The following is a 23,095-nucleotide window of genomic DNA, read 5'->3' as shown; positions in this document are numbered from 1 at the left end:
TATTCTACTAGGTGTTTGGGAGATAAGAAGGGAGAGCTCTACTTGCTGTTTTTGAAGTTGAGATGCAACTGCAAATGCTGATGGATTGAAGCAGACAGAGTTCTCTGTGTGTTTTCCACAGTCTGCCCTGCACCCCAGAGCTAGCCTAGTGTATGCCGTTATTGTGAGGATTCTCCCCCATCACCTCTGTAGAAATAACATTAATCTACAGGCTTGATGGCTTCTGTACATACAGCTGGGAGGCAGGGAGGGGAAGAAGCTGTCTCACCCTTTGCCTCAGGCATCAAATTTCTTTGTTGACAGCATCTACATTTCCCCGTCCCCCCAAAACACACACACACACACACCAAGTCTACCAGTTATTGGATTTGGATGGAGCTATGAAATAATATTGTTATAAAATGGTTTGGGTTATAGCTTTGTTTGAAAAGTTATCAAATAAAAGAAAATTGGCTAGGGAGACAAAGGAATAGTTTGGGGCCACGTTGGAGTGCTTTGAATAAGAAATTGAATAATGTAATGCTGCCATCTCAGTATGGCATTTGTGGAATCCATAGTTGTTTCTTTTTCCTGTAGGCTGCAGTAACATTAAGAACACCTCTGAATCGGTAAAGCGTGAGACTCTTAATCTTAGGGTTGTGGGTTTGAGCCCCATGTTGGGCAAAAGATTCCTGCTTTGCAGGGGGCTGGACTAGATGATCCTTGTGACCCCTTCCACTCTAAGATTCCATGGAGGGTGGAAGAGAGGAACAAAAGTTGTGACAGGGTAAGAAATGAACCTATCCATTCTTAAGGAAATCAGCCCTGAGTGCTCACTGGAAGGACAGATCCTGAAGCTGAGGCTCCAATACTTTGGCCACCTCATGAGAAGAGAAGACTCTCTGGAAAAGACCCTGATGTTGGGAAAGATGGAGGGCACAAGGAGAAGGGGACGACAGAAGATGAGATGGTTGGACAGTGTTCTTGAAGCTGCAAACATGAGTTTGACCAAACTGCGGGAGGCAGTGGAAGACAGGAGTGCCTGGCGTGCTCTGGTCCATGGGGTCATGAAGAGTCGGACACAACTAAGCGACTAAACAACAACAACAAAGAAATGAAGCACTGCATGTATTTTTAGGGCCCATCTTATTTTTGTGATTGGAAGTTGTTTTAAATTGTTTTTCATATTGTGTTGTGATGTTGTGTGGCTTGCCATTGGGACGTTAGAGTAAAAGGAAGGCAAATGAAGAAGAAGAAGAAGAAGAAGAAGAGGAAGAAGAAGAAGAAGAAGAAGAAATAAACATGTCTTTAAAAGACTTACTCTGTGCCTGAACTGACTCTGGACATGCACAAACAGCAAGAGAGAAAAAGGACAGGAAGGGCCACCAGAACTGATGTCAATTCTATTAGCCTTCAGCAGCTACTGCAGCTAGGGAGTGCTTTGTGCATTGCTTTGCTAGTTGCTGGGAAAACAACACAGAATGCAAAGGAAGGCTTCAATTATGACTGAGCAGCCACAGCTCTTCTTCAAAGTCACACACGGAAGACCACCAGTATCAGGTTTGGGAACCTTTGTTCTTGGTGTATTTGTGGAGAGTAAGTCTTGGGTCTATTAGTCTCTGGAACCGAGTTACATTTATGTTCAGAATTTTGTTTAAATTTTGAGCTACGTTCTTTGTTTCTATGGAGATATAGATACTAAAACACAAGGGTCTACCACTTAAATGTAATTCAGTTGGATCCAAAAAGTTTCTTTCTTTTCTTTTCTTTTCTGTCTGCCTGGTTGGTTTAAGTTAATAGATTGAAAGCAAAACAATTAATTTACTGGAATCTTTTGGGTGTTTTTCCATCTGGCATGTTTGGTTAATTTAGGCTGCATGCAATCTACGGCTGCATATTTGGAAGTAAGTTCTTTGAAAATAATGGCACTCCTCACATCATGTGAAAGACTGGAATGTCCACATATTACTTTGTTAACATCTAAAAAATGCCCACATTCTGTTGTTTTGTTATTGGCATCAAAGGCATTTCAAATGCCATTGTGTTTTCACAAAGCTCTTCCAAGGCTGTCGTTCCATGATGAATATCTGAATGCTTCAATACATCAGAGATTTGTGGGTACTTTAGTACTCACTGGGCAAGGTTACATTACATGCTAAGTGCAAGATGCATTCCAGCAAGTATAGCCATGTAACTATGTTCTGAATAATGACTGCTTGATATTATATGGGTTTCTTCAGTACTTTTTCTATAACACTAGTCTTTCCAAATGGCTACAGTGTTCATAAAGTGGCGCCATCACCACCACAATCAACAATAGAGATATGTTTCAAAATGTAAAATTATCCACCATGCACAGAACAATGGTTTTATGGATTCATTCACTCTACAAACAATTCTGCACAATTTTATAGGGACCCTAAATCAAGAAGCAATTTTCAGCTTTTGACAACAACAATGCTGAAAAGTACCTGTTCCCCACCTGATCACTTTCCTGCTCTAAACTGTTTGCTCAATCTAAAATAGTCCGAGCTTTGTTTGAAGAGTTTGATGTGGTTATAGCTAATCTTTTAACAAGACAGGAAAGATTTATGTATCCTAAATCAAATGCAATCTTTGTCTTTCAGCATTACTGTTGAAATGTTTCTCCATATATCCTGAAAATGGTTTGTTTAGGCACTACAGGTGCAGCTATCTTCCACTTCTCCGATGTGTGTTTGTGCCTTTTTATATGTGTGTTTAAGCAGCTAAGGGAGTACATTGTGGTCAGAAAGGCCCTAGTTCACATTTCACCCGGCCACAGGCTCAGTAGGGTGGCTTTAGGCAAGGCAATAGTTGCTCTACTTTATTCTTTATTCTGCAGTTGGGGTCCATAATAATGGCTTACTTTACACTACTATGATCATATGGCTAAGGTGCTTTAAATACTTAAATTCTGCTATATAAAAGACAGGCTATTATAATTATTATCAGTTAAAATCGCACGCTCACTAGAACCTGGAGTAAGTCCCATTGCATACAGTGGGCTTACTTCCATGTAAATTTGCACAGGATTGGACTACACATTTAGAAAAAAAACATAAGATGCAAACATAGAAACTAACAATCTGATCACCAAAAGGGCATCATAATTTTTCTGTCAAACATAAACCATTGCTAATGGTTTGATTAGATATTCTGTTTATTTCTGAATCAATAAAGCTCTTCTCGGATGAAAGCTTTAGCCCTGATAATCTCTCCTGAAAGTTTCCAAGTTCATGTTCATTCCTATTTCGTCACCAATTTATTTCAAGTTGGTAGTGTTACAATTTGCATGCCATGGTAATTTCAAGAGATAAGCAAATATATCTATGGTTATGAAGGACAGATTGTGAAGCTGAGGCTCCAATACTTTGGCCACCTCATGAGAAGAGAAGACTCCCTGGAAAAGACTCTGATGTTGGGAAAGATGGAGGGCACAAGAAGAAGGGGACGACAGAGAACAAGATGGTTGGATAGTGTTCTCGAAGCTACAAACATGAGTCTGACCAAACTGCGGGAGGCAGTGGAAGACAGGAGTCCCTGGCGTGCTCTGGTCCATGGGGTCACGAAGAGTCGGACACGACTAAACGACTAAACAACAACAACAACATCTATGGCTACAGCAGCAGCTGTGGATGACCAAGAAGAGCAATGAGCCAGTGTGTGAGGCGTTTTATGTGTTTTTTTAACTTTGAACACTAAAACATTTTCATTGCAGGGAATAGCCACCAAATTTAGTTTAAGATGGTAGACTTAAATAACCGAAAAAAGGTTTAAGGGGAGTGAGGTCTGAAGCATTTGCTCCCTCCATTTCTTGTAATGTGATTTTCTGAGACCCCATGTATTTGATGTATTTGATAAGAGACCCAGGCCCTGTCAAAATTATACAGTTCTCAACCAGTTGCCAGAGCTGAATGCAACAGCTCTAGTATATATAGTCAGTTCCCTGTGGAGATTTATTAGACAGTGTAGTTGCCATGGCCCCACCCTTAAGGCTCATGGAAGGAAGAGTGTGATCTAGTTTTCAGAAAGGTTTTTCCTAACAAGTGAAGAGCAGAACCAGGTTTCTGCTGATGGCTGATGGCTGTGAACCCTTGCCAGGGAATTCACAGACATGTTTCACTGAGCCAGATTCACCTGAAAAGCCAAACACCTATAGCTCCACAATGCTTACCCAAGGACACAGGGAGCATACCAGATGAGAAACCACAGAGAGGAAGAGAAGTTCTCACTTTAAGCTCCAGGTATTGTCCAGAGAGAGAGAGAGAGAGAGAGAGAGAGAGAGAGAGAGAGAGATCAGTGTTCCACCCCACTCCATTACAGAATCAATGATCCACCATATATTTGTGTGCATGTGAGTGTGGGGAGGGGAGGGGATAGATTTCATAATTCAAAAGCTGCCCAAATTTCCTTTCAGCAGCTTGTACAGAAATCATGATTTTATAGTACATAACTCTTCTAGTCAGTGCATGATCAATTTGACCATAAAAAAGAACAGTTGAGGATCTTCTCAAACTTGAAAATAGATTGAGACCATTGGAGGATGTGAACCATATGTACAAGAAATAAATCTTTATGAAAACACACGAGAAAGGAACAAAAATAACGTTATGAGAATGAACACAAAATCTGTTTTATTGATTCAGCCAGCTTTAATAATGAAGATATGCAGTCTGTGATCAGCTGAGAAGAAGCATAGAACTAGATTTTTTTGTTCATCACAGCTTGTTTGTAATGTTCTAGTGACACCAAGCAGACTTAAATGGGACATATCCCCTAGAAATTCTTGCCATTTCCCTTGCTTAAAATGCAGTATGTTTCCATCTAATAGTTTACTAAAGAGTGATGTACTGCAGATAGAAAATTTACCAAAACTGATCCTCTAGCCTAAATAAAACAAGCACTTCCTTCTTTTGAAATATATGTCCTTATGGAGACAATGCACATTATATATTGTTCTGTGATGCATTATAAGCGCCATTAGCATAGCAAATGGCCTGGTAGCGTACAGAAATAATTCTGACATATCAGATCCTCTTAAGGATGTCCAAATGATCATCCTTCATGCTGGAGTGACAGTAGGAAACACAAAGGAAGGATATGAACCTCAAAAAGTGTGATATAATAGGTACTCGTGCACTGTTCAAAACATCATATTGAATAGAAGTCAGCCAAATTACTGGCTCATATATATACTCCTTTGTCAAGGTAATGGTTTTGGTTGGCTGTACCAACCTCCTCCAGAGCATCTGCAAAGAAGCTGCTCTGTGCCAAAGAACAAATTGCTTTCCCCCCACCCCTAAGCACCTGGCTGGTATATAGAACAATAGTCAGAGCTGTTGTGCATGAGAGATGGAAGCTTGGGAGAGAGGCATGTCTTGCTCTGTACTGGAATTTGGGGGTCCCCTGGAAACCTAAAGGGGAAACATGATCTATGGGAGTGTTAATGCAGTGAGCCCCTCCATCCTATGCTCAGCTTGTATATGTGTGTAAATAAAATCATATATCCTAAAGACACTACAGTGTCCATGGACCTTCATTTGAAGGAAACTGAGCCCTGGGTAAGCACAGGACCCCCTGGAGTCTCTCACTACTTGGATATTAGGATGGCATGTTACCAGACATCCCCATTTCCTGGGGACAGTCCCCGGATTTACAAATCAGTCCCCTGACAAAATGTATCTATTTAGTAGGAAGTTGAAAAGTATCCCCGGATTTATTGGAAAAAAATCTGGTAACCTTAATTGTAACAACACATTGCAGTTTTCCACATCCTGGGGGGTTGGACTTGATGGCCCTTGTGGTCTATTCCAACTCTATGATTCTATGATTCTATGATTCTAAGTAACATTGAAGTAGCATCTATAGCACATGGAATACCTCTAGCTCAGGGTTTGAAAAAAAACCCTCTGGGCTTCTCTATCCAGTCCATGGCACCTGACCCAGGCCATGCCCAATTCTCCTAAGCTACTGCCCTCACCACCCCTGACCTGCACCTTTCTTGAGTGCTTTTGCCTGCCTTGGATGCACCTTTGAACTGTGATATTCCCTCCTGCTTGCCTGCAAGGAGGCTGGAGAGATGTGGTGGCAGGGGTATACAGTAGACCTGAAACTTACATGTGCTTTACTTACTGGTACATGATTGCAGCTTTGCACAGATGGCAGGAAAACAAACAAATGGAAAAGGAGGGGGCTGTATGAAGGGGTCATCTGAGATTTCATGAAGGCTGCACAAGATCTCACATAATCTTCCCAGTGGAGGAACTCTTGCCATGGAAATAATTTTTAAGTCCTCCACCTTGCTTACCAGCTTCTGGAAGGTAACTTTTGTTGCTGGCTTTACTCACCCTATCCAACTAAGGCTGGAACATCCTAGCGCTTCCTGGACAGATATAACCTGGTTCTAGTTTTCCATGCCCTTGAACTTGATTAGGTTATTTCCAGTTGATGTATGTGGTGCTACCTATTGGGTCTGCATCTGGTAGGTCCTTTAGCCTTTAGGAAACATAGCTCAGCAGTGCTTAAACAGCTATGCTAGTTGCCGATTTGTTTATTGGTCCCAGTCCAATGTGCTGGTTGTTATATAAAAAAAGGCAGTAAGTAGCTTGGGACCTACCACCTGTCACTCAGAAGCCTACCTGAAGCTTATGGTCACCATCAGACTTTTATCCTCCAAGAAGGACCACCCCATTCAGATGAGCAATATCGAAAAAGGAGCTGAAGGGGTAAGGGGCAGAAGAAATAAGGAATGAGACCTGTAGCTGCTATTAAGCCTATTTAGTGGAACAGGGTATGTAAGAAACTCCCTCTTTGGCAATATGTTACTTGAGAGGTAAAGGGGAGGGGGAATAGGCAAAAATAATCTTGATAAAATGATATTGATTCATTGTGGCATCAAGTTGGCCCAGCTATTTCTTTCTCTTTATTTCAGTCTCATTAGACTGCTTCAACATGATTAATGGCTTGCTTAAAGGGTAATTTAATTTCTAACATAGTATGTACAAAAGATTATTCCTTGTTATGCCCTAGTCACATAAACTCCAACTTTAGAACACAGGGACCTTTAGTGTTTCAGTAACAAAAACCACAGAGAAATTTCAGGACAAATTATATAGTGGACAACAATCCATAGCCTATTATTAAAACTGGAGATCGGATACTTATTGATCTGAATTTGATCCTGAAGCAAGAATTACATTCTTTTAAAAGTGAATAACAAAAAAGATGGAAATATATGCAGTAGGTTCACATGGCTGTGAATGTGACCACACAACTGAACATAAGAATATAAGAAGAGTTGTGCTGGTTCACACCAAAGTTGATATTGTCTAAAGACAGGCATCCTGCAGTCTGGCCAGTGTGCACAACAGTCCTAACCTACCTGTATGATGCCCACGTCTATAGTGATCAGTTTTATTTTTATTTTTAAAGAATATCCAATCAGCAATCATATATATATGAGAGTAACCTCACAAAATCAAGAGGGACTTCCTTCTGATTAGACCTGCTTAGGATTCAGAGTTCTAAGCTGAAGTAGCCAGGGTGAAAACTGGAGCAGATCTTCATTCTGAAATCTAATTCACAATATTTATTTTTCTGGTTGTGTCAATCATCTGCTCTAGCACCACCCACCACTGGCATGCAACCCCAAAATGATTGCCCCTCAACAGAAAAAAAAGTTTATCCACTCTTGAACTAGTCCAAGTACTCCAACTATACCAGTATGGTATAATGGTAAAAGTGTTGGTTTAGGATCTTGGAGATTAGGGTTCAAATCTCCGCCCAACCGTGAAACTCATTGGATGACATTAGGCCAGTCACAGCCTCTCAGCCTAACCTACTTCACAGGGCTGTTGCAATGATAAATGTAAAGGTAAATGACTCCTGGATGGTTAAGTCCAGTCAAAGGCAACTATGGGGTGCAGCGCTCATCTCACTTTAGGACGAGGGAGCCAGTGTATGTCCACAGACAGCTTTCTGGGTCATGTGACCAGCATGACTAAACTGCTTCTGGAGCAAAGGGATACCGTGATGGAAGCCAGAGGGCACAGAAACACCGTTTACCTCCCTGCAACAACGGTACCTATTAATCTACTTGCACTGACATGCTTTCGAACTGCTAGGTTGGCATAAGCTGGAGCAGAGCAATGGGAGCTCACCCCGTCACGCAGATTTGAACCACCAACCTTTCGATAGGCAAGCCCAAGAGGCTCAGTGTTTAGATCACGGCGCGACCTGCATCCTTGCTGCAATGATAAAGGGGGGGGGGGGAGGAGAAACATGTATGCCACCTTGAGCTCCTTAGAGGAAAGATAGGATACAGCAGCAAGAAATAAACTCAATAATCCTGATTCCATGCTGGTCAAACAGATACATCCGTGTGTACTTCCTGGGAATATTTAGTGTTTTAAGAGCTCAGAAATGACACGCTGTTCAGATAATTGTTGTTGTTGTTGTTGTTTCCTGAAATTTGCACCTGAACATAAAATATTGTAGCCAGTGCTAGTCCTGCTCAGAGTAGACCTACTGGAATTAATAAGCACGGCTAATTAATTCTACTCTGAGAAGAACTTGGTTGGGTATAGTGCTTAGCAGCTAGAATATTGAACCAGTGAGACCTGTGTTCAAATCTTTTGAAATAAAAGCTGTAAGCGTTTTTCACGGTAGATGTATGGAACAGAAAAGAGATAAGCAATCTGTGAAGCAAGCACACACTAATAACCGAAATAACTAGTTTGTCATTCATCTATATTTGAACATAGAACAATGTGGATGAAACTCAATAAAAGAGCAGACTGGCATTCCACCAAAAATAACTTGGCTGCCTTTATTAAACTTCGGGGTTTTGCTGCTCCCTCTGTGAATAGTGGCAACTTCTCTTGGTTGGCAGAATGAGTTTTTGTTTCTCTTAACTCTGCTGTTTTCCATCTTTCTTAATAAGAATGCTGCCAAGAAGAATGAATAAATCTGGCAGTGTTTCTGACTATCTTTCTCAATTTGATCTTTTTTATAAAAGAAACAGGCTGTAGGCACATTATCTGGTATGAAAAGTAAAGAACGTACTCCCATCTTCCAGAACGCTGCAGTAACCCGATTTCCTTCCACTTATACGAAATCCATACAGATCCCGCAGTGCAAATCTGATAACCCCAGAATCTTCTCCTAGGAAAAAAGCTAAGGGATATTAATGATATCTTGCTTTACACACACATACTCTCTCTCACAGAGAGACACGCAAGTAGAGCAAGCACAGCCGAGATGGAACTGATTTGGATTTCAGCACAAGAAGTGCTAAAAAGCTATCATTGCACAGGGTGCCCGCAATACTGAGAAACGCTGGCCTAACTGCCTACAGGTGACCTGATCAGATCCATATTACATTTCATTTTGGAGCAAACCTTCCTGTTCTGCAAAGTCTTGTGAAGATTCTATTAAGATTCCATAACGGACTATACCAGATCAGACTTTCTGGGGTGGGGGGACAGAATCTCATTCCTGAATGCTACTTCACATAATATAAAACCATACACACAGAATAGCACATTATTTAGACCCAAAGTGAGTCTTCTCAATTAAGGAAGCTGTTCAGTCTACCATTACATAGTAAGGTGCAGCAGGACAGATATCTGTGATATTACCCAAGCTCTTGAGGCAACCATATGGCAGATGGAATATGAACTAGGTCAACTCATGTTCAGGATATTGATGTCTACAGATGTTCAAACATGGGTTGGGACAATGATTCAAACTGGTGTGGAACTATTTATAAGCTTGGGATGCAGAAAGGTATCACTTTAAGAGGGGATGGCACCATATTGGGGGAAATGGTCATGTGAGTCTATCCCAGGGCTTTTTTTTTCCCCTGTGGGAACTCACCAGAACTAAGTTCTAGCACCTCTCGGGTCATTGCCATTATAAGAGAACAAGGGAAATATTTGTGATGGGTTCTGGCACCACTTTTTCTAGAAAAATAGCACTGGTCTATCCTATGTGTACATATGCAAATGTAGAGCTTAGTTCCGTATTAACATGAAAATAAGGACACATTTAAACTCACAGGCACAGAGTCTGCATGTTGTAGGAAGCTATACACAAATAGTTGTGATGGAAATGAAAACAAAATTCAAATTATTAGATGTAAAGGAAGCAAAACAGATACACAGTCCAATTTTGTGACAGATCTCCCCTAATTAAACAAGGAGACAAATCTATGCTACAAAGATATCTTGGGGGGGATGACTCCGCTTTCTGACAACTACAGATATTAGATGACTGTGGTTTCCTTTTATTCTTTATCCCTTTGTTGCTTTGTTGTTTTTAGGAAGTAAAAATCACACACAATAAATCACCCTCGCTAAAACAACACCATGCTGAAAGAATATGTGTCTGTGAAGATGGTGATACTCATGGGGCAAGCTATTAAACAGGCTAAAATTATTTGTGGTGGGAGAATTCGCTGGAAACAGTAGCATATGGGTAAAGAAGAGATAATTTAACAGAGAGCATGAGAGAATGGGATTTGACTGTTTTATTAGTCAGGGGATTAGAAGCCATGGGCCAGGGAGAAGGAACAGGTCTTTTATTAACAGTGCTAATACCCATTTAGTTTATCCAAATGTGATTGGAAAGAGCTACAATGTATAATCCTGAGAAGCTGAGCTTATGCTGAAAACTCCAATTCATCTATAATTAGTCCAATTCAAGCAGCCAGTTCAGGATGATACAAGAAACTTTATGAGATCTGTTAAAGCTATGCAAAGCAGTCTCTTTAATGAATTCAAAGGGAAGTAACATAGATTATGGGAGGGGGTAAATCAAGAACAGCATATGTAAACATCTTCATTGCATGCAGCTATTAGAAACCTGCTTTAGAGACGCTTGGGATCCAACATTTGCTTGAGCCAAATATTGGACAATATGAAATAGTGGACTGCATTCTTCTTGGCCAAGCCTTTATGTGGCCTTGCTTCTCCAAGACTGATCTTTCTAGCGTCATGTTTAAGAACCTCTTATTCTGCTTTGAAACTTACAGCTCCCTCTTATCCACATTAGGTGCTGCAATGGTGCAAGCAGAGGCTTAAGTCACAATACCTGCACATGTACCTTTGAAGGCACAGACATAGACATCTGAACGTATGCAAGTTATGTTGGAAACTACTCCCACCTCCTTATTATGTCTTGGATCTCAACTTTCCTTCCATGAACAGAACAGAGTGATTGTTCACAGAATGAGGTTTCTGCTGCCCTCATTTCCATTGGCAGCACCCTACAGCCCTACAAATGCTTTGGGGCACTGGGATACCTTTAGGATTGGGATGGGGTATGATGCGTGGCACTACATATAGAGGGGGCAGTTAGCAGGAAACTCTCCACTACATACAGGAATGGAAGATGCCTCCTTCCGAAAACTCTTGCAGCCAAACTGGTGCTAAATGTATTGTTCTGCTTTCCTTTGGACCACATCAGTGAGACTGAGAAGAGGGTCTTGCCATACGGGCAGCCCAAGACCTGAGTATATACTGCCCAGGCTTGTGCCCCAGAAAGGTCACTTCGGGGCTGCTAATGCAGCAAAAATAACACGGGAGGCAGCGGTTATAAGCTCAACCTGATTGACATAAGGTATGAGCACCACAAGCTGCCTTTATTGGTGGGAGAGGTAATCATGTCTCACTGGTCAGGTGCTGCCCACTTTATGCAGGGCAGCCCCCAGTCAACTTTCCACTATCTGCCTGCTTCAGCAGGTGCTTGGAGCTCAGAGTACAGTGGTACCTCGGGTTACATACACTTCAGGTTATATACGCTTCAGGTTACAGCCTCCGCTAACCCAGAAATAGTGCTTCAGGGTAAGAACTTTGCTTCAGGATGAGAACAGAAATCGTGCTCTGGCGGCGCGGCGGCAGCAGGAGGCCCCATTAGCTAAAGTGGTGCTTCAGGTTAAAAACAGTTTCAGGTTAAGTACTAACCTCCAGAATGAATAAAGTACTTAACCTGAGGTACCACTGTATTACTCAACAAACAGACCAAAACACTGCACTAGGCACTGTTCGCTGGCACACTCCTCCATAATCTCTTGAGAAAGACTGATACCAACACTGCAGGAAGGGCTTCCTGTGGTGCATACTTCAAGTACATGAATACCTATTCATTAGAATTATGCCCAAATCGAAAAAGAACTATTTGCTACCCTTGCTGGGTGTCAGAAATTTCATCAGCACCATTTATGGGTACCGTATTTTTCGCTCTATAAGACGCACCAGACCACAAGACGCACCTAGTTTTTGGAGGAGGAAAACAAGGAAAAAAATATGCTGAATTTCCGAAGCCAGAACAGCAAGAGGGATCACTGCACAGTGAAAGCAGCGATCCCTCTTGCTGTTCTGGCTTCTGGGATAGTTGTGCAGCCTGCATTCGCTCCATAAGACGCACACACATTTCCCCTTACTTTTTAGGAGGGAAAAAGTGAGTCTTATAGAGCAAAAAATACGGTGATTTGAAACTGCAGAAACCAATCACAAATCCCACGAAAGCATACTAAAGAAACCTCTAACTTCTGCTCCACCAAGTCTTCAGCACATGATCTTAAAACTGCAACAGTGCAACATAAGAGTAACCATAGCTGATCTGCTCTCACACAACTGTGTGGAAAATGTCAACGAGAAGAAAAGAAAACTTAGAAGAACATGTGCACATGACATCACAACACCTGCCCGCATCCACAAAAAAACTAGAAGAAATAATGCAGAAAGAAGAGAGAGAGAGTATGTAATGAATATCTTGAAAGCTAGTGGAGATAAGTAGAGGGTGGTTTAGCAAGAGGCATCAAGTTCCTTTGGCTATAAGAAAATTCTGGAATGATAAGACAGAACGAACAATAGAAAATGATGCCAAAAGCAATTCCAGAGAAGCTGGAAAGAGTCCACAAAGGACACCTTGGGATGGTATTGTGCAAGAGAAGAGCAAGGGATATGCTCTACTGGCCTGGCATGAACAGAAGATGGTTGGAGACAGTTGTACTTGTTCAAAACAACAAAAACAGAACAAAGAAACCATGATAATTAAGGAGATGTCCCGCAGAATCTGACAGCAACTGGCTACAGAACTATTTGAACTGGAAGGAAAGCATTACTTGCTAGTGGTTGATTATTATACTGTAGCTGTTACATTGAAGTAATTGAAAAACACCTCATCCAGTGCTATAACAAACCAGACAAAGGCAGGACCCTCAAGGCATGACATTTGTGATGAATTATTTCCTGACAATGGATCCCAATTTGAAGAATCCCATGGATTTGCAAAAGAGTGGGGTTTGATGCACACTACCAGCAGTCCATATTACCCACAATCCAATGCTCTGGCAGAGAAATGTGTTCAAACTGCAAAGTAGATACTGACCAATGTCAAGCAACATTGACAAGATCCATACTATGGGTGACTGAACTACCCATGGAACTGGGATACTTGCCCGCTCAAATGCTAAGGAGAGGAAGGCTCAAATCCAGGATACCTGCCAAAGACTCATTTCTGAAGCTTAGAGCGCCAGATCATCACAGGATGAAACAAAGCTGGATTGTCAAAAAAGAAAAACAGAAATTCTATGATAAAAAGCCAAAATACTGAGACCACTCCTCAGAAATTCAGATGTAATGATTCAAAGCCAAGGCAGCCAATGACACCCTGGAACAGTCTCAGAGACTTCAGGATATCCCAGGTCATACAGAGTACAAGTAGAAAGCGAACAGTCACTAAGATGAAATTGCAGACACCGAAGATTTCCTCCCAGAGTCACTTTTGCAGCTGTAAGAGCAGATGAGCCATAGGGAGAAGCTGAGAGGGATGAAACCATAACTAGTTTGGGTACCCCAGCAAGACTGTCCAAGAGGTAATGGCACAAGAACCACAGGGAGAATAACTGTCATCACATGACTCTCCAGAGACAGCAGAAAATATAACCAACACTCACTCAAGGTAGGAAAGAAAATTCTACCTAAGCAGCGGAAAGAGTATGTCACACAACAGAAGCAATTATTAGCCCCGTTTGTAATTTGTAAAAACCAACCAACCTCAGAGCAGTTCATTAAAAAAATAATCATATATTGTCAACTAAATATATGGCAGGCAGCCCATTTAAGACAAGCAGTTGTAATTCACTAGGCCAGCTTCTGAAGTTCTGATTCAGAGGTGTGTACTGGATGGAGAAGTTGGTTACTACTCCACGCAGGCTCCCGGGCCTCCTCAGAAAGTTGTTTTTTAACTATTAATTCAGCTTGTGGTGAGTTTCTATATAAACTGCTGGCGGCAACACTCATATTGGGCTTCTCTTTTGCTCTCCGTAATTTCTAGGGCAATAATGATGGGCTGGATATTCTTTAAACCTCCCTTTCGTAGAAGCCGAATGAGGGCAGTCATCTGCCCGCTGCCACAACCCAGAATACCTCTGGGAATTATCCTACCCTGTGACATAGTTTGACATAGCAGCAAGGCTTTTGTGGTTCTTGTTGGTTTGGGGAGGGAAAGCAGAGGAACTTTAGTTACCTCACATTCTTAGGTATACCCAGTGACGGAGGGGGGAGAGCAGGTGGGGCTGGCATATGTCCTGGGGGCATGGCACGTGTCCTGGGGGCGTGCCGCCCAGCGCAGCCGGGGGGCAGCCACAATGGCACTCCACCGGGCGGGGTGCACTCCTTCCACACTCCTCTTCCTCCACCAGCCAATGGGTACACTCACACCGCCCCAGCTCAAATTCTAATTCACACACCAAATATTGATGCAACCTATAGTTTCTGCACACACCAAAAGCACCATCATCATCATGAAATATGGCTCAGTGTGTATTTTAAAAAACCACCTAGATTCTGTGTAGAATGAGAGCCTTGAATCATTTACATGAAGCCACTGAACACCAAAGCAGAGGCAGCTGCTTCTCACTGATGAAGATATATTGTGGCTGTGTTGCCTTCATGCTCAGCATTCCAAGTGGACATTTCAGTGGTAGAGTCTCTCTCTCCCTTTCTCTCTCTCTCTCTCTCTCTCTCTCACGGGTTACTTTAATTTCTCCTCCCTTTCCTCTTCCCACATGATACAACATGGCTAAAACTAGAGTCTTTTAGAACGGACAAATTACTCTATCTCCTGGTAACCAACAAAAATAAATAATTTTTATTTATTTAATTTTTGCAATGGAAACCCTTTTTGAAATGCATGTAAAAATGTAGCTCTCTTTAATTAATAAACAAATGATGGATGTATTAAAAAACAATACTCCAGGGCTCTGTCTGAAGCTCCCTGCTGCTTCCCGCTCTTCCCAACTCACAGGACACACCTTTGTATTTGCCTCGCCGGCAAGTTCGATGCAGTTCGGCACTAAATGAAGGGAGCTTCTTAATCAGCATATAAACGACCGCACCTTTTCAGCAATTCTGGACTCAGTGAGGTTATGCCAATGAACAGGACCAGTGACCTGGCCTTCGGTAGCTCACGTGTCTTAAGGCCCTTATATGAGGGACAGCCAACATGGTGCCCCTTAGAGGTTTCTGGATTAGAACTCGGACCACCCCTGGCCAGAATGGCTGGGGTTGATAGGAGGGGCTCCAACAACATTTGGGAGGGCACTACATTGGCTCATCCCTGCCTTATACTGTTCACCGTGCACTAAATGATGTGTTTGAAAGGCGAGCCTATTTAAAGAAGTAACAAATGTCTGAATCCACACAGAAGCCTTTATCACACCCACTTGCAGAAACCAGAAACTGCTCCATCAAGCACTGCATGCACTTTTGGCATAAAATGCACACACATCTTCTAGTTTCTGGTACTGTAAGCATTCCAAACTTTTCATAACATACAACAGCTCATCTAGCATACAAATGAAGCGACAGAAACACAACTTATTGATCTCTAAATGGGGGGGGGGGGGGACAACCACACCAATCCCCCGCCTCATGAACTTCAGTTCATTTTAATTTGATATTTTGTTTTCTGGTCCGAATCTTTAAACAAAAAAGGAAAGGAAAGATCCACTGAGCACACTCCTAGTGAGGATACTTCCTCCTTGAAACTCAGTCAAATGAGCTGAAAAGAGACATTTAGTGCTTTGCATATGTTGGAACAGTTGGAAAATGAAACAAGCCACTGTGATCTTCCTTACCTTTTAAACGCGAGGGTCTAAAGCCACGTGCAAGTGCTAAAATCAGCACTGTCATCCTGTGTGCTACCCATTAAATGCTGCACGCGGGCACACCAACACACACACACACATACACACGAGCTGTCGGTAGATACTCAGAAATATGCCTATTCTGGTGTCTGGGTATCAGCACCCTCTTTTATAAATGTTTCCCCCCTCGCATGAACACAGATTTAAGAGAAACGCAGCAGACCCTTCTCTTTCTCTATAAAATGCAATGGTTAAAGATAAAGAGAAGGGCAATCAGTCAGTCTCCTTTATTCTCTATCTCTCTTATGCTAATGCAAATCACTACAAGGCGGTGGGGGGGGGAGTGTTGGAGAGACAAAAGAAAATGAAGCTTCCCTTCCAGCATTATTCACATTGCAACAGACAGCCCAATTTTGTACTTACAGATCTTAGCAGCCAAACGTCTCAGGATCTTTTGCAGTTTTCTGCCAAACTGCCACAAGCTCTCGGAAAGCCACACTGCTCATCCAGGCAAAACCGAGCCGTGCAGAATGTCCTATGCAGCTGGGAAATAATGGAACTCTTTCCCCAGCTGGGACTGCAAGCCTTTTATCCGCTGAGCATCCTCTATCTCTTGGCTGGGATTAACTGTGAAAGGCATGGCTTTCCCACAGCATCCGCGACAAGGACCCGCACCATTAGGGCACAGGGACAAAAATGTGGCTAGCGCTTGGAATGCAGGGATCCAAAAATCCTACACATTTTCAAATTAGTTCTCTACTTGGCTCCCTTGCAATACAAGGACACACACACACACACAGAGAGAGAGAGAGAGAGAGAGAGAGAGAGAGAGAACACAAAGCTGTATGTCACGCCCTCAGCATGATAGATCAAATGTTCTTACCATTTTTTCCACACAGATGTGAGCTCCTGCCAGGTATTAAAAGCTCCTTCTCGTCTTGAAATCTGGGTCACTAACTAATGTATTAAATTTCTAACAGGAACAGGGAGGGTTTTGCCTGGTCCCTGTTCATAAACCTGCACTGTTCACTATAAAGGATTAGGTTTGTCAAGCATGTATCTAAAATAAAGCAATACTCCAGTCCTCATTAAATATTTAATCCTACTATGGTGCGTGTATCTATCTTGTATTATATCTCTACCTGTTTTATATACAGTGTGATGTGTGTGTGTGTATGTGATAATGTTCTTGTCTAAATAATACAGCAGCATACTGACCTGCTTCCCATATTAATTATATTTATTTATTTGTCACCTTTCTACCCCAAGCTCAAGATGGCATTCATGATTTCCCTCCTCCCCATTTTATCCTCACAACAACCCTATGAGGTAGGTTAGGCTAAGAGGCAGTGACTGGCCCAAGGTCACTCACTGAACTTCCAGGGTGAGCGGGGACTTGAACCCTGGTCTCCCAGGTCCTAGTCCAGTGCTCTAACTACTACACCACTCTGGCTCTCCTTATATTACATATATAATATATAGTACAGTCAGTGCTATTTTTCTAGAAAAAGAGTTGGCAGAACTCACCGTAAACGCCTCCCTTGTTATCTTATACAGTGGTACCTCGGGTTAAGTACTTAATTCATTCCGGAGGTCTGTACTTAACCTGAAACTGTTCTTAACCTGAAGCACCACTTTAGTTAATGGGCCCTCCTGCTGCTGCCACACCGCCAGAGCATGATTTCTGTTCTCATCCTGAAGCAAAGTTCTTAACCTGAAGCACTATTTCTGGGTTAGCAGAGTCTGTAACCTAAAGCGTATGTAACCTGAAGCGTATGTAACCCAAGGTACCACTGTAATGGCAATGGCGCCCACCTGAGAGGTGCTGAAACTGAGTTCTGGTGAGCTCTGACTGGGGGGGGGGGGGAGCCCTGAGTATAGTATAGCATAGCATAGCATAGCATAGCATAGCATAGCATAGCATAGCATAGCATAGCATAGCATAGCATAGCATAGCATAGCATAGCATAGTATTTATGATATAACCTTATACTGAAAGTTCCATATAGATCTTTAACAATGCAATTATATAGACTTGTACAGAAACAAGTCTGACTTGGGCTTACAGAAAATTGGTAGTAGGTTGTGGGTGGGTGTGTTTAAACATCACATCATTCTACCTTGCTCATGGTTCCATGGCTCTGAAAAAATATAGAAGCAGTGAAATTATGTCAAGTGTAAAGGTGTCACTTCTACAAAAGAAACCAACAACCCCACCCTCAGAAATGTTGACAATCTTATCAAAATCCTGTCAATTTTCTTCAAAATCCCTATGGCTACTTCTCCTGAGACAGGATCCTCCAAATTCATTGCATCGATGGCAGACTTCATTTGGTGGAAGAATTTGTGCTGGGAAGGTGCCATACAACTTAGAGGCAGCTTGGACGCCAAAGCTCACAATCTTTGTGCTTAGCTGATAATGGGTATCCTTTATGCGCTATGTATAAACAATGAGGGGGGGCGTTCCTCACTTTTCAAGGAAGGAGAATCTACTCACTTTCTATTCCGTCCAAATCCTAAGCAGATAGGAAAGCGAATAGGAAAAAGAAAGTGAAACACATGAACAATCCAAAGACGAAGGCTTCAGCTCCAATCCAATATAGTGAAAAGTTAAAATGCAACCCTATAACATCCCATTGTTGCCAAGGGCTTATATAGGGGCACTATCAATGTCTTTTGAGTTTCTTTGATGGTGGTCTGTCAAAGCTAAAATCGGCGAGTCTTCTTGGATGCTGTGCAAGAGAGGAATTTTCATGCTGGTAAGCATTTGCTATGGGTGATCATTTTCAGTATTATTGCATTGCATCAGGGGTGGCCCCACTTTGGTGTGCCAGGTGGTACGGGGACAGCAATTCCCATCAGCCCGTGTCAGCATGGATATGGCAACATCTGCCCCAAGGTTAGCCAACCCCGTACTATTGATGTAATATGTATGTATGCATGTACTTTCTTGCATTTGTATCTTACCTGTCTTCCGTCATGGGTTTCAAGGGAGTGTTTGTGTGGTTCTCAGGTGGTCTACACAGACTTGCTTTGCTTTAGTATGTGGCAGCCACATATGCCTTCAGACAACACTTTGAGGCCATGGTTGGTATTATTTACTTTAAATATCTTGCCCAGATAAAAAACTACTTTAAATATCTTGCCCAGATCCTTTGGGTATAGGTGCACTGAGACCACCAGCTTCCTGAAGCTAAGTAGATGTGGTCACTGCCTGGATAGAATGCTATCTGGCACCTCCATGTACGTTGCATTGAGTTCCATCATAGAAGAAAGGTGGATATACCTGTGAGGCTATAAAACTTATAAAGAAATGGATGGATGAGTGAAATAATTATAGGCCAGAAATGGCTCATCCAATGGGGTAGAGCCACATGGCTAGCTTCCTAGCTGTGAGGTTGCTGCTGTTCACTGGGATGGGAAGGTCGGCACATCGCAGGCTTGCTGAAGGAAGTGTCACTTCTGCTACAGACTACTAATAAACTTTCAGGTCCTCGCAGGCCTTCCACTCAAAAATGGAATGTGTCAACCTGCCACTACAAAAGGATGCCCTCCTTTTAGGAATGAAATAATTTGTATTCACAGTGGAGGGAGGCAGAAAATGAGAGTTTAGAGAACACTTGTGCCAAAAAGAAAGACCCTGTTTTGAACCCTTCGGCTCACTAAACATTTTTATGTAATCCCAATGTAAATCCATTAGTTTGTAATAGGATTAATTGCATGCCTGCCTGAACAATAAGATATGGAGAAGAAATCGAGCACTGGCAACAAGAGATACACGTGTCCCTTTCAGACCCAAAATGACAGGCTGGTAAATAGAACCCAGGAAGGCTTTTATGGTATGAAAGCAGAGCAGATTTATTCTAGTCATATAAAGAGAAAGGATATAAGTTAACCTATGGAATAGGAGTTATTCGAGTTTCTCATGCAGACCAGAGTATGGAATAGGAGAGGCTGTGGATATACCAAAACCTCAAATTCTAGTGTAAAGTTATATTCTGATTCCCTGCTTACAACGTATTGGGCTTGGTAGTGGTGGGGGTTTGATGAGGTGTCCGAGTTTTTTAAAGGTACCAATCGCATGATGTATCTGTAGGCAATATGAACCTCCAGTATATAATGATCTGTTGAAGTCAGTGTGGTTAAAGGGAGTTGTGACAGTGATTTTAGTGGGCTGCCATGCAAAAGGTGGAGAAGACTTGTTCTCTGTTGCTTCAGAAGTCAGCATTAGAATCAATGGGCGGAAACTTCAGGGAAGGAGTTTTTGGCTAAACATTAGCAGAAACTTCCTAACTTAACAGCAGTGGCATAGTTTGACTTTGGAGATAGTGGGCTCTTCTTTACTGGAAGTATTCAAACAGCAGTTGGGTGGCCAGGGAAGCTATAGTTGCATTTGTATATTGCAGATCCTTCACTGAGCATCATGTTGAGGTGATGTGTAGGGTTTCTAAATGACCTACTTTATGGCTAGGCAGCTTAGTAAAAGTTTGTTAACATCCAGCATCAAGTGATCTATGAACTATAGAGAAGACTGTGTTGAAGGAACAAACATGGGCATGGTTACGTCACTGGATTCTCTTTGAGTTTGTGTCCAGATGACACAGAACTCTCTAAAATGCAGGCTATGGTGGGGGAACATGGACACACTGCCAAGCCATGGGTTCTCCCAGAGCCCTCACAAACAGGTTTGAAAACAGAATAAGATAGAGCCATCAAATCTAATCAGATTTTGCCTCTTAAAGATTCCAGTCTTTGAGGGGGTGGGAACTTTCTAATACAAAAGGAAGGAAGGAACTAGTAGGTTTTGGTTTTCCTGTTATGGGTAGTGAGCCCCAGACTTCACATTTGGGTGACATGCCATTTAGGACTCTAAAAAGCAAATTCAATAGATGTATCCTGTGAAGTTTAATTAGATTGGATCTAGGTAGGGACAGAGTATTTGCCCTTGTCCTTGTCAGCAGAGAAAAGCTGGTTTATGTTAACATTTTGACTTGCCCTGTGAGGTCAGTTCTGCACTAGAACTGCTATTTCAGACAAAATGGAAAATTGTGTGGTCAAAGGGTTAGGTAGACACTCCAATATGATTTTAGAATTTGGCAATCTTAGCTACAGCTGGCATACAAAGGAGCAGTTTGATCAAGCTGCATGAGGCAGATTTGCTGCTTGGCCTCCTCTCTTCATGGCCGAGGGATAAAATCAACCCTGTCCTGTATAAGGTTGGCTAACGAGCAATAGATTTTGGGTGTTGGTGAATGAAGCTGTATTGAAGCATAGCTATAAGTATAATATATTTAAAAATTTAAAAAATTGTCCAGTAGCACCTTAGAGACCAACTAAATTAGCTTAGTTGGTCTCTAAGGTGCTACTGGGCAATTATTTTATTTTATTTTTTATATTTTGACTGCCTCTGACCAACACGGCTAGCTACCTGAATATATAAGCATAATGTTTGAGTCAAAGTACCCAAACAATAATTTTCTCCATTTTATTTTGTTGCAAAGGAAACTAATAATAGGAATTCTAAGAGCTTGGATGCCGACATTCAGAGGTACAAGCTCCTCTGGCATGAGACACAGAAACTCTGTCTAATTGCTTGTGGCGCTTGTCATAAAGTTATCTGAAGGCTTTGGTGCGTAATGTGGAGGTGGTTTGAAGCATAGGGGAAATCTGTCTACCCTTTGCTTGCAGATCTATTCCTGACTCTCCCTCAGTCAGTCCAATCACTAGTGGGGGGGGGGGGGCAGCCTCACACAGCTGGGGCCTTTGATCCCCATTCTCAGACTTCCCTATTTCTCCACCTCTCAAATTGTCATGCTAAGATACTGAAGTGGCATACACCACTTTGTACAAAATCCGAGATGGCTTAATGAAGACTGTTGCAGTACACTGTTCTCTCTTTTTTAACATGTACACTGACAAGCTACAGAAATGAAAAAATGAAAAAATACGGAAATGCAATCTCCCCCCCCTTTCTTTTGCCAGGTTTTGTGAACTTTCAAGAAACTGCACCAATGTTCACATAAAACTGTGTGCCCAATATTTTGCAAACAAACAGTGTGTTAGGTTATCAACCAAATTATTTCAGATTAAATCAACGTAAGATGATGCTCTTCCAATCAAAATAACCTGCCCCAAATGCCTTTATTGGCTCATGCATTTCACACAGCTCTTTGTTCCACTTCATCTGCACTTTATTGCTGCAGTCTACATCTCATTAACTCCAGGGTAGTCCTATTAAAGTCAATGAGACTACTGTAGAGTAATGGGAATGGAGACTGTACAGCCCTTTTAGGGAAATCTCAAAGATATGAAGCTCAGAGACACAAACAGTCGTGACAACCAAACAGCCCCATAAATCCTGCCTCCCTCATTACTTTTGTCTAATCTTTTCCCAAATGACTGAGACTATGGAAAGGCATTCCCCAGTAAGTGAGAGATCTGTCATATAGGCAATAGTAGGGTGATACACTCTGATTGTACCACCTCCATAACACACATCCCCATGAAAAATGCATGTCAGAAAGAAAGCTAATTTTCAAGGACTTCCTCTGTTGTGTAAGATATTCAAGTGGCTGAATGATATAATAAATGTACATAGCAGACATTTCTAAGTGGTGTATTATACCTGTAATCATATAATTCTTTTGTAGGGCAGTGCTGCCTTAATCAGGGGTCAGAGCTGGATTTATAATGCATCCTCAAACATTGCAACAGTAATAATAGTAACAACAACAACAACAACAACAACAACTTATTCCACCCTTCATTTGAAGATCACAGGATGGTTTACAATATAAAAACACAAAAGTATATACCAGAATAACAAACAGATACAATACCCCCTCCAAAGGCCTGGGAAAAGAGGAATGTTTTTCCTTGTGGAATGCATTCTATAAAGGTGGAGCCACTGCGGAAAAGGTCCTTTGTCAACAGCCATGAGAG

The 23,095-nt window shown here is 41.9% G+C and overlaps 1 protein-coding gene and 1 long non-coding RNA gene across 7 annotated transcripts in view; one reads left to right on the top strand and one right to left on the bottom strand.

Annotated features, from left to right (window-relative positions):
* Positions 1-17,131, bottom strand: part of LOC310670128 (contactin-6-like) — a 199,204-nt gene extending 182,073 nt beyond the window's left edge. For 2 of the 6 annotated variants that reach the window (XM_083424818.1, XM_083424820.1), the window contains exon 1: positions 16,577-16,978. The gene's annotated coding sequence lies outside the window, so the exon portion shown is untranslated. Of the gene's footprint in view, positions 1-16,144; positions 16,248-16,576; positions 16,980-17,036 lie in introns of those variants that run through there. The other 4 variants (XR_014507533.1, XM_083424816.1, XM_083424815.1 and 1 more) reach the window with 4 other exon arrangements.
* LOC310671185 overlaps positions 1-23,095 on the top strand; it is a 917,602-nt gene that overhangs the window by 81,882 nt on the left and 812,625 nt on the right. The window lies entirely within an intron of this gene.

This window comes from Podarcis tiliguerta (assembly GCF_965153285.1).
Source record: "Podarcis tiliguerta genome assembly, chromosome: 2".
NCBI lineage: Eukaryota > Metazoa > Chordata > Lepidosauria > Squamata > Lacertidae > Podarcis > Podarcis tiliguerta.
Note: the sequence above shows the minus strand (reverse complement) of the source record. Positions and strands in the feature narration are given on the sequence as shown.